Source organism: Macaca thibetana, chromosome 8, assembly GCF_024542745.1.
Source record: "Macaca thibetana thibetana isolate TM-01 chromosome 8, ASM2454274v1, whole genome shotgun sequence".
Lineage (NCBI taxonomy): Eukaryota > Metazoa > Chordata > Mammalia > Primates > Cercopithecidae > Macaca > Macaca thibetana.
The window spans coordinates 19,178,449-19,188,127 of NC_065585.1; the positions used below are offsets into that span (position 1 = coordinate 19,178,449).

General features: G+C 41.1%; 1 non-coding gene across 1 annotated transcript; it reads right to left on the bottom strand.

Moving 5' to 3' along the window:
- Positions 1–234: 234 nt before the first annotated feature.
- On the bottom strand, positions 235–337 carry LOC126961872 (U6 spliceosomal RNA). The gene has a single exon (XR_007728458.1). It is a non-coding gene; the product is annotated as a U6 spliceosomal RNA (small nuclear RNA).
- Positions 338–9,679: the final 9,342 nt, after the last annotated feature.

Consider the following 9,679-nt stretch of genomic DNA (forward strand, 5'->3'; position numbering starts at 1 on the left):
CATCGAACATTTAGGTTACTTCCACCTCTTGGTTATTGTGAATGATGCTACAATGAATATAGGTATGCAAATACCTCTTCAAGATCCTGCTTTAATTTATTTTGGATATATTTCCAAAAATAGATTGCTGGATCTCATGATAATTCTATTTTTAATTTTGGGGGGAACCTCCATAGTATTTTCCATAATGGTTGCATCATTTTATGTTCCCACCAACAATGCAGAAGAGTTCCAAACAACAACGAATGCTTCGTGAATTTCCATGTCATCCTTGCACCAGGGCCATGCTAATCTTCTCTGTATCATTCCAATTTTCATACATGTGCCGCCAAAACAAGAAGTAATTAAACAATTTTTGATGCAATTTTCAGAACTTATTGACAAATCCCATGCTGTTGACAGACATTAAAAAAAATAAATCTGTATGATTTTTAAAATGCATGTTTGAATAATTTCATTTCATTTTAAGAGGAATCAGATCAATGGTCAAGAAAGTTACCAATAGGAAGCCCTCACAGGGTGGGCCCAGACAGCAGCATTGGCCTCAGCTAGGGACCTGCAAATTCTCAGGCCCCATCTCAGACCGACTGCATCAAAAATTCTGTGAGTGATGCTCAGCAACCTATGCTGTAAAAGCCTTCCAGGAGATACTGATGCATGCTACAGAAAAAGGATTTATTTCTTATAGTTATGGGGGCTGAGAAGTCCAAGACCAAGGAGTCACATCTGGTGAGGGCTTTCTTGATGGTGGGGACTGTCTGCAGAGTCCTGAGGTGGCACAGGGTATCATAAAGTGAGGGGACTTAGCATGCTAATGTGCTCACTCAGGTCTCTTTTCCTCTTATAATAAAGCCACCAATTCCCCTCCCATGATGACCCATTAATCCATTATCCCACTAATCCATTAATCCATGAATGGGTTAATCCATTAGTGAGGGCAGAGTCCTCATGATTCAATCACCTCTTAAAGGCCCCACCTCTCAATGCCACCACATTGAAGATTTAATGTTAACGTGAGTTTGGGAAGGCACAAATATGCAAACTATAGCACAGCCCTACCAAAAAAAATTACAGTTAAGACATGAGATGCAATACATTTGACATCAGTGTCTAGACAACCTTGATTATCTCATCTAGTTCTGTTCTTTTCAAATAGTTTGTATTCTAAACACTGTCAATTCAGTGGTGTACTCTGAAGTTGTAAGTATTCTGTGAGCTTAGTTTCCTCATCTACAAAATGCTACTAATATTACCTACCTCCTGGAGTTTCTAGGAAGTTTAAATGAAATAATATATTTGAAGTAGCTAGACCAGTCCTAGACACAAAGTTTTAAAAACATCCTTAGTTTTAGACCTTAGTTTCTGCATTCTCTTCTCTTCTTTACATTGATTTTCTAGTTTGTCTGTTTGTTTTGTTTTGTTTTGATTGTTCATCTTACACTGGGCCAGGGCCAGGGCCAACCATAGCTGAGCAAACTCAGTGCTGCTCTGAGAGGTATGAGTGCTCCTGGTATTGGCTGGGGAGTCATGGGAACTGACTGATTTCTCAGTCAATGTTTCTGCTGCAGCATTTGTTTTCCTCATCACCCTGTTTACCAAGTCTACACATTTGTTCAAACTAGTAACAGATGCATGAAAAGGGAATTTTTTCCCTTGTTGTTTAATCTGCTCTCACAACAGCAAAATCTAAATAACCATCTTCCCTTGCACAAAACTAAGTTCTGCATAGATATAACAAATGTTTTAGTGCTCCCCTGGTAAGGCATTAGTGAAGAGGTTTCCATCTAGATTAGATGTAAATAGGTTAAGATTTAGTGAGGACAAATCTTTTGTGCGCATGTACAAAAGCTTATTAGCCAATTTGCTATTCTGATTTATTCTTCCCAAGAACACTTTGAGACATGGATAACTGTATTGGCTCTAATTTACAGATGTGAAAACTGAGGTCCAGAGAAATTAAGAAATGTAACCAAAGTCCTAAACTTATTAGCAGAACCAGCTAATTCATTTACAGAGCCCAGTGTAACATAAAAATGTAGGACCTGGTGTTCAACAGATTATGAAGAATTTCAAGACAGAGACAGCAGAGCATTAAACCAAGTACAAATTTCTCGGGGGCAGCATCCTGGGCAAGTGCATGGCTTGTAAGCCCATAAAGCCAACCCTACTTGTGTCAAAATTGATTCCAAAGCCTATGTCTTTTTTCTATTTCATCACATATGAGAGCCAACAGACTTAACAGAAAACATATATTGGATCTCTGGCTTTGGATGAGAGTAAAAGGTACAGGGAATAACAGTGAAAGCCCAAAGACAACTCCATCAACTTCATGGTTTTGATAAGGGCTGGTTCTGATGCTGAGAAGCAGCCTGCAGTCATGGAAGCAGCACCAGTTTTGAGTCAAAAGACCTGGGTTCAAACCCTTGCTTAGCAACGTTCACTTGCATGACCTCATGCAAGACATCCAGGCCTTCTTAGCCTGCGTCTCCTCCGCTAAAATAATAATAATAATAAGAGCGCTGCCATTTTTTCTTAATTTACTGAATGATTACATGGATAGGAACATGTAAATGTATGCAGTATGCAAGCATGTTTCCAAAAATACTACTGTAAAGCTAACCTCAAGGCCCTACCTGCTAAGCCCTACCTGAACTATAGCCTCAAGGCCCTACCTGCAACCTCTCCCTAACTTTGTTTGTATCCACTGATTTAATAGGTGCTAAGAGGTCTCTAGGCAGAAGGAAAATCTGAGCTGCGTCCAGAAATGGGATTGTGACATAGAGTAGCAGATGGTTGAACTACAGGGAGGTCAACCAAAGACTTCAAAGACCCTATAGAAGAATTACTTGAATACTTGATAGGTCTTGATTCAATAGTTTGAGAGCAAATTATTTTTAATATTAACAATGAATGACTCTGAGATGATATAGCATCTATTTCAAAAATGTCTTTCTTCGCCTTGTCTTCCTCCCTCCCATGATCACTCTAAGAACCCCATAATCATGTTGGGGAGAGAGAATATAAGGGCTGTCCAGTGTTCCAGGACATCATCTTCTCCTTAGCTACTGTTATTGCCTCTGATCTATAGCACGTCTTGCAGTTCAACAGTTCCTTGCTGTAGTAGTGACTGAGACACAACCATTAACGTTGGTTTAAGAGGAAGGTGTCCTGTTTCAAAGAGCAAGCCATTCTCTCTTAATATAACCTGCTATGGTCACATAAGATGGGTGTCTTTAAGTCCAGTGCCACAGCTCAAGTGCTCATGGCCTACATCTACACACAGAGGAGCACACACTTATGGAGATTCTTATGAGATTCATCAATAGGACAGATTGGCAGGATTAGAACAGATTCCAGCATCAGCCACACCTTGTACTCAGAATCTCTCCAAGTATCTCCGTATCTCTCTAAGATAGGCGTGGGCAGCAAGCATAACACAACTTCATTCTGCTCCAAAAGGTCAGTTCAATTTCTTCTTACCATTTCTTAGCAAGGCAATAATAAATAAAGACTTTCCTGTAAGAAGCTGGGGCTCTACCACATGAGGACTTCTGCCACTACGTGCTCTGCCACTGCACTTAGCTGGAGGTGGCTCTGCTCATCTTTGCCTGTCTCCATGAGATCAAGGCTATGAGATCACCTGCCTCTGCACGGTGTAGAGACTGTTTCTTGACTCAGTCTTGAACAAGCCTCTCTGGCCAATGAAAGAACAACTGCGTATAAACCAAAGGATGGCAACAATGGGACTCAAGCAGCAAAGTCACAGAATCCTTCTCAGAGTGTGCAATCTATTGGATCAAATTAAGTGACAGAATCCATTATTTCACTTTCTTTTCCTCCAGCCCACAGCAATTCCAAGAACCCCAGCTTGGTTCTTTTAGCTTCCAAAATCAGTGAGGGCTTAGATTTGGATGAAAGGATTCATCCAAAAATCTATTCAGTGATGATGAAAAAAAGAAAGAACCTTGGCGGCAGGAGTCCTGTGACCCACACACAGAGAAGCTACAACAGTGGTATGGTCAGAGCATACAGCATGCTGCAGTTAAGAGCTTAGGAGCTGAGAAACAGCAAAGATAGGAATGATGACCTAGGGGGAGCACTGAAAGTAGAAATTCAGACAGATTCCATGAAGCATTGTGAGTTGAAACCCAGCCTGACATGATGAGTCTATGTGAGAACCTCCCGCCTTCTCATCCCACCATGAGAAATCCAGGGGACCAGACAAAGAAGACAGTAAGAAAAGTGGTGAGGACTCTACAGTTATGCAGGTTATGGTTGGGACCTAAGTTGCAATTTTGAAATCACAGTGTGATCTCACCACCTTGAAGACCATAGAGTGACAATTATTTATGTAGCCACAATTATCCTGTATGTTTTGCCTTAAAAGCCTAGTCTTTTCTGCCTCTGCCCTTCCGAAAACGATAGAAACTCACTGAATCATTTGTGGTTGCCTCAGTTTCACAAATGCCATTGTTACTCTGTTCTCCAAGTCACTCCACATTTTGTTCTACTTGGTGACTGGTGGATGAGTTGTAGCTGACAGAAGAATTTAAATTGCCATCTTGTCAAACACAAATTTCAGTAAGTCTATATGACTTTGCCAGTTTAGGATAAGGCTTAAGAAATATCTAATTTTATCAGATGGAAAATTGCAGAGGTGGTAAGAGGCACAAAATCCTTATTACTCAGCAAAGGGTCTGGGTAAGACATCAAAAACATCTCAAGGTTTTAATATCTTTTTAAAAATCACTTCTCTTCATGTTCATGTACTGTCTGATCTTATTTATGGTCAAACTGACCCAAAGTAGCGTCTCAACTTTGCCACTAGCCATGTGACCTTGGTCTACTCATGCATCTTTTCTGATTTTAAATTTCTAAATAAAGAAAATAATAACTATCTTTCAGGGCCAATGTAAATATTACATAAAAGAATACAAGTACAATAATTTCAGAGTCTATGGTCTTTTGTGGCTTCTCAATAAATATTTGCAATGATAAATGATTGCATAAATGGGCAGTCAATAAACAGCCAAACCAATAAATGTTTGTTTTCTTTTCTTATGCATTCTCACCCCAGAGTCATCTAAGACATAAAAATGGAAAATAAACACTATATTTATACTTATATAGGAATTTAATTTATAAAATGAGACATTATCTGTCTCATGTGATCCTCATAAAATTCCTTGAAAGACAGTTCAGACAAGAGCTGCCATTTCATTCTAAAGAAAAGTGAACCGAGGTTAAGGGCAACACTTTGAATTATCCAAATCCATATAGTAAAAAATAAATAAAGGGAGATAGAGAGGGAAATAGGGAGCTATGAAGGGAGAAAGAAAGGAAGGAAGAAAAAAGAAAGGAAGGGAGGGAGGGAGGGAGGGAGGAAAGAAGGAAGGAAGGAAAGAAGGAAGGAAGGAAGGAAGGAAGGAAGGAAGGAAGGAAGGAAGGAAGGAAGGAAGGAAGGAAGGAAGGAAGGGAGGGAGGGAGGGAGGGAGGGAGGGAGGGAGGGAGGGAGGAAGGAAGGAAGGAAGGAAGGAAGGGAAGGGAAGGAAGGAAACAGAGAAAGAGAGAGGGAGGGAAGAAGGAAGGAAGGATTCTTAAGCCAAAGTCTTCTAATTCTAAATTCTTTCCATTTTAGAAAACCATCACTCTACATATCCTTGGATGCTGAACCAACCCATCTGCAATCATTGGACTAGTTATTAGCACAATCAAAATAGACATTTCCTTCCTGACTAAACCTGATTAATGGCTTAATCTGTCTATAGTATCATTCCTGGAAAACTCAAAAGAGGTTATTCTATATTAGGCTGTCAGAAAAGGTTCAGGCTCAGAAAAAGCAATCTTTTAATCATTTTCAGTTGGGCTATCTCCAAGATGACTTCTAGTAGAGCAAAGAGTAGGATACATAGCCATTTCAAAAGTGTCATTCTCATCATTCTGATCTGCCAGTCAGAATCTAGAACAATTACAGATGAAGCACTTGTTCTAGATTCTGCCAGTCAGAATCTAGAACAATTACAGATGAAGCTCTTTTTCATGTGATGAAAAAGAGCCTTTGTATTAGACACCAAAGAGGTGGAATAACTCAGAAATTCCAATGATGTCCTGAAATCAAGCAGAAAAATTAAGGAATAACTGGGCGCGGTGGCTCACGCCTATAATCTCGGCACTTTGGAAAGCTGAGGCAGTGGATCACCTGAGGTCAGGAGTTCGAGGCCAAGCTGGCCAACATGGTGAAACTCCATCTCTACTAAAAATACAAAAATTAACCAGGCATGGTGGTGGGCACCTGTAGTCCCAGCTACAGGAGGCTGGGACTACAGGAGGCTGAGGCAAGAGAATCACTTGAACCCGGGAAGCGTATGTTGAAGTGAGCCGAGATTGCACCACTACAGAGTGGCAGAGTGAGATTGCATCTATAAAAAAAAAAAAAAGAAAAGAAAAATTAAGGAATAGAGAAATATGCTAATATTTATTGAGTGTCTACTATGTGCTAAGCGCTGAAATGAAAACTGCAAATACAGTATCCCATTTAATCTCCCATATATACCTGAAAAGTAGATATTTTTCTCCTTGTACAAATAAAGGATTTGTAGCATATAGAATTTAGGTAACTTGTCCATAATTAGTGGCTGAGTTTCCATTTAAATCCTGGCTTGTCTGAACCTAAAGGCTTATCACCTGACCAGAATTTCTCTACGAGCAGTCCACAGATCAGTGCAGGGCTGACCAGAAAGAAAGAATACAGATATCCATGCTCCATTCTACCACCAATACTATGATTCAGTGCATCTGGAGTGGAGCCCATAATTCTGTAGTTTAACAAATTTTCTGGGTTATTATAAGAGACAGCTAGTATGAAAAATTATACCATGTTGCCTACTCAGAAGACAAAGACATAGTTCTTATAGCAGCGGTACTTGGCAATTCCCTGGTGTAATAAATATGGATTGTTCCTTGACACTCAAAGTGCAAGAAAGATCCTATTTCTTTATATTTGCAAATCAATTTTGTCCTATTCAAGCTCTCAATTATCTATGCTAATTGGCCACTTTTTATGACCTTGGAACATGCTAGGAGTTCTCAGGATTACTCAAAAAGTAGGAAGGACTGTTTTCTTCAGGTCATTTACCATCATCACCATTACTCAGTCTACCAAACAACTTTGGTTCTCTTCACCTGCACAAGCCACAGAGTCCCTGGCCCTTCACATAGACTGTCTATGACTTCCCAGGCTATAGACTTGAGCTCCTATCCTTTTACAACCCAGACTTTCTCTGTGTACTCTTAAGGGTAGTTCTCACTAACTCAAAGAAACTGAAAGTCCAATCATTCCTCCCAATCTCAGGGAATGTCCCCTCATCTCCTCCTAATCCACCAAGCAAAGCAGACCTTACTTTCAATTTCAGGACCCCTGTCTACTTGTCTTTCACCACATTTTTTTCTTTAATAAGGAGGTTTAATGGTAACCAGAATGCATAAAATATTTTAGGTCCAAAAATTATCAGATAACTTTTTTGTCTTTTGAGAGAGTAAGATCAGCCTAAAACAATGCATGAATTAATTTTTCATCCCCAAGGATGAACAGCTACTTCTTCAAAGCATGAAAAACAAAACACAAGTTTGAGTGTTCATATTGTACTACATTAAATTCTCATTAACCCACTTTGTCACACTGTTTACAAACTTAAATTCAAAATGAGATGGAATTCAAATCAATGTGCATATGGTTGGCCATACAGGTGTTCAATACCAAGTCAGCAAAACATGGGGGAAAAAACATGGTCCATTCCCCACAACAAATTTATAATCCTATTGTGAAGTGGAGTATATGTTAAAAGGAACTTGGACTCTTATTCATTGGGATTCCTTTCTTTGTTTTATTATTCACAACCTTCAGTACTTAAATCCAGGCTTTCTACTCCGACCAAAATAATTATTATTAAATATTTAAATAATTTTTACAATAATGATATTATTATTGTAAAACACTGACACCATAGTTATTCTTTTTAAGCAACAAAATAAGGTGTGTCAGCGTACTTTGAAAACTACCAAATGTTATCTACGGTACCAGAAACTCTAAAAGGTAAAAAAAGAATCAAGGGGGGCGGAGCAAGATGGCCGAATAGGAGCAGCTCCAGTCTCCAACTCCCAGCGCGAGCGACACAGAAGACCGGTGATTTCTGCATTTTCAACTGAGGTACTGGGTTCATCTCACTGGGGAGTGCCGGACGATCGGAGCTGGTCAGCTGCTGCAGCCCGACCAGCGAGAGCTGAAGCAGGGCGAGGCATTGCCTCACCTGGGAAGCGCAAGGGGGGAGTCCCTTTTCCTAGCCAGGGGAACTGAGACACACAACACCTGGAAAATCGGGTAACTCCCACCCCAATACTGCGCTTTAGGAAACAGGCACACCAGGAGATCGTATCCCACACCTGGCCGGGAGGGTCCCACACCCACGGAGCCTCCCTCGTTGCTAGCGCAGCAGTCTGTGATCTACCGGCAAGGCAGCAGCGAGGCTGGGGGAGGGGCGCCCGCCATTGCTGAGGCTTAAGTAGGTAAACAAAGCTGCTGGGAAGCTCGAACTGGGTGGAGCTCACAGCAGCTCAAGGAAACCTGCCTGTCTCTGTAGACTCCACCTCTGGGGACAGGGCACAGTAAACTAAGACACACAGACACCTCTGCACAGACGCAAACGACTCTGTCTGACAGCTTTGAAGAGAGCAGTGGATCTCCCAACACGGAGGTTGAGATCTGAGAAGGGACAGACTCCCTGCTCAAGCGGGTCCCTGACCCCTGAGTAGCCTAACTGGGAGACATCCCCCACTAGGGGCAGTCTGACACCCCACACCTCACAGGGAGGAGTACACCCCTGAGAGGAAGCTTCCAAAGCAAGAATCAGACAGGTACACTCGCTGTTCAGAAATATTCTATCTTCTGCAGCCTCTGCTGCTGATACCCAGGCAAACAGGGTCTGGAGTGGACCTCAAGCAATCTCCAACAGACCTACAGCTGAGGGTCCTGACTGTTAGAAGGAAAACTATCAAACAGGAAGGACACCTACACCAAAACCCCATCAGTACATCACCATCAGCAAAGACCAGAGGCAGATAAAACCACAAAGATGGGGAAAAAGCAGGGCAGAAAAGCTGGAAATTCAAAAAATAAGAGCACATCTCCCCCGGCAAAGGAGCGCAGCTCATCGCCAGCAACGGATCAAAGCTGGACGGAGAATGACTTTGACGAGATGAGAGAAGAAGGCTTCAGTCCATCAAATTTCTCAGAGCTAAAGGAGGAATTACGTACCCAGCGCAAAGAAACTAAAAATCTTGAAAAAAAAGTGGAAGAATTGATGGCTAGAGTAATTAATGCAGAGAAGGTCCTAAACGAAATGAAAGAGATGAAAACCATGACACGAGAAATACGTGACAAATGCACAAGCTTCAGTAACTGACTCGATCAACTGGAAGAAAGAGTATCAGCGATTGAGGATCAAATGAATGAAATGAAGCGAGAAGAGAAACCAAAAGAAAAAAGAAGAAAAAGAAACGAACAAAGCCTGCAAGAAGTATGGGATTATGTAAAAAGACCAAATCTACGTCTGATTGGGGTGCCTGAAAGTGAGGGGGAAAATGGAACCAAGTTGGAAAACACTCTTCAGGATATCATCCAGGA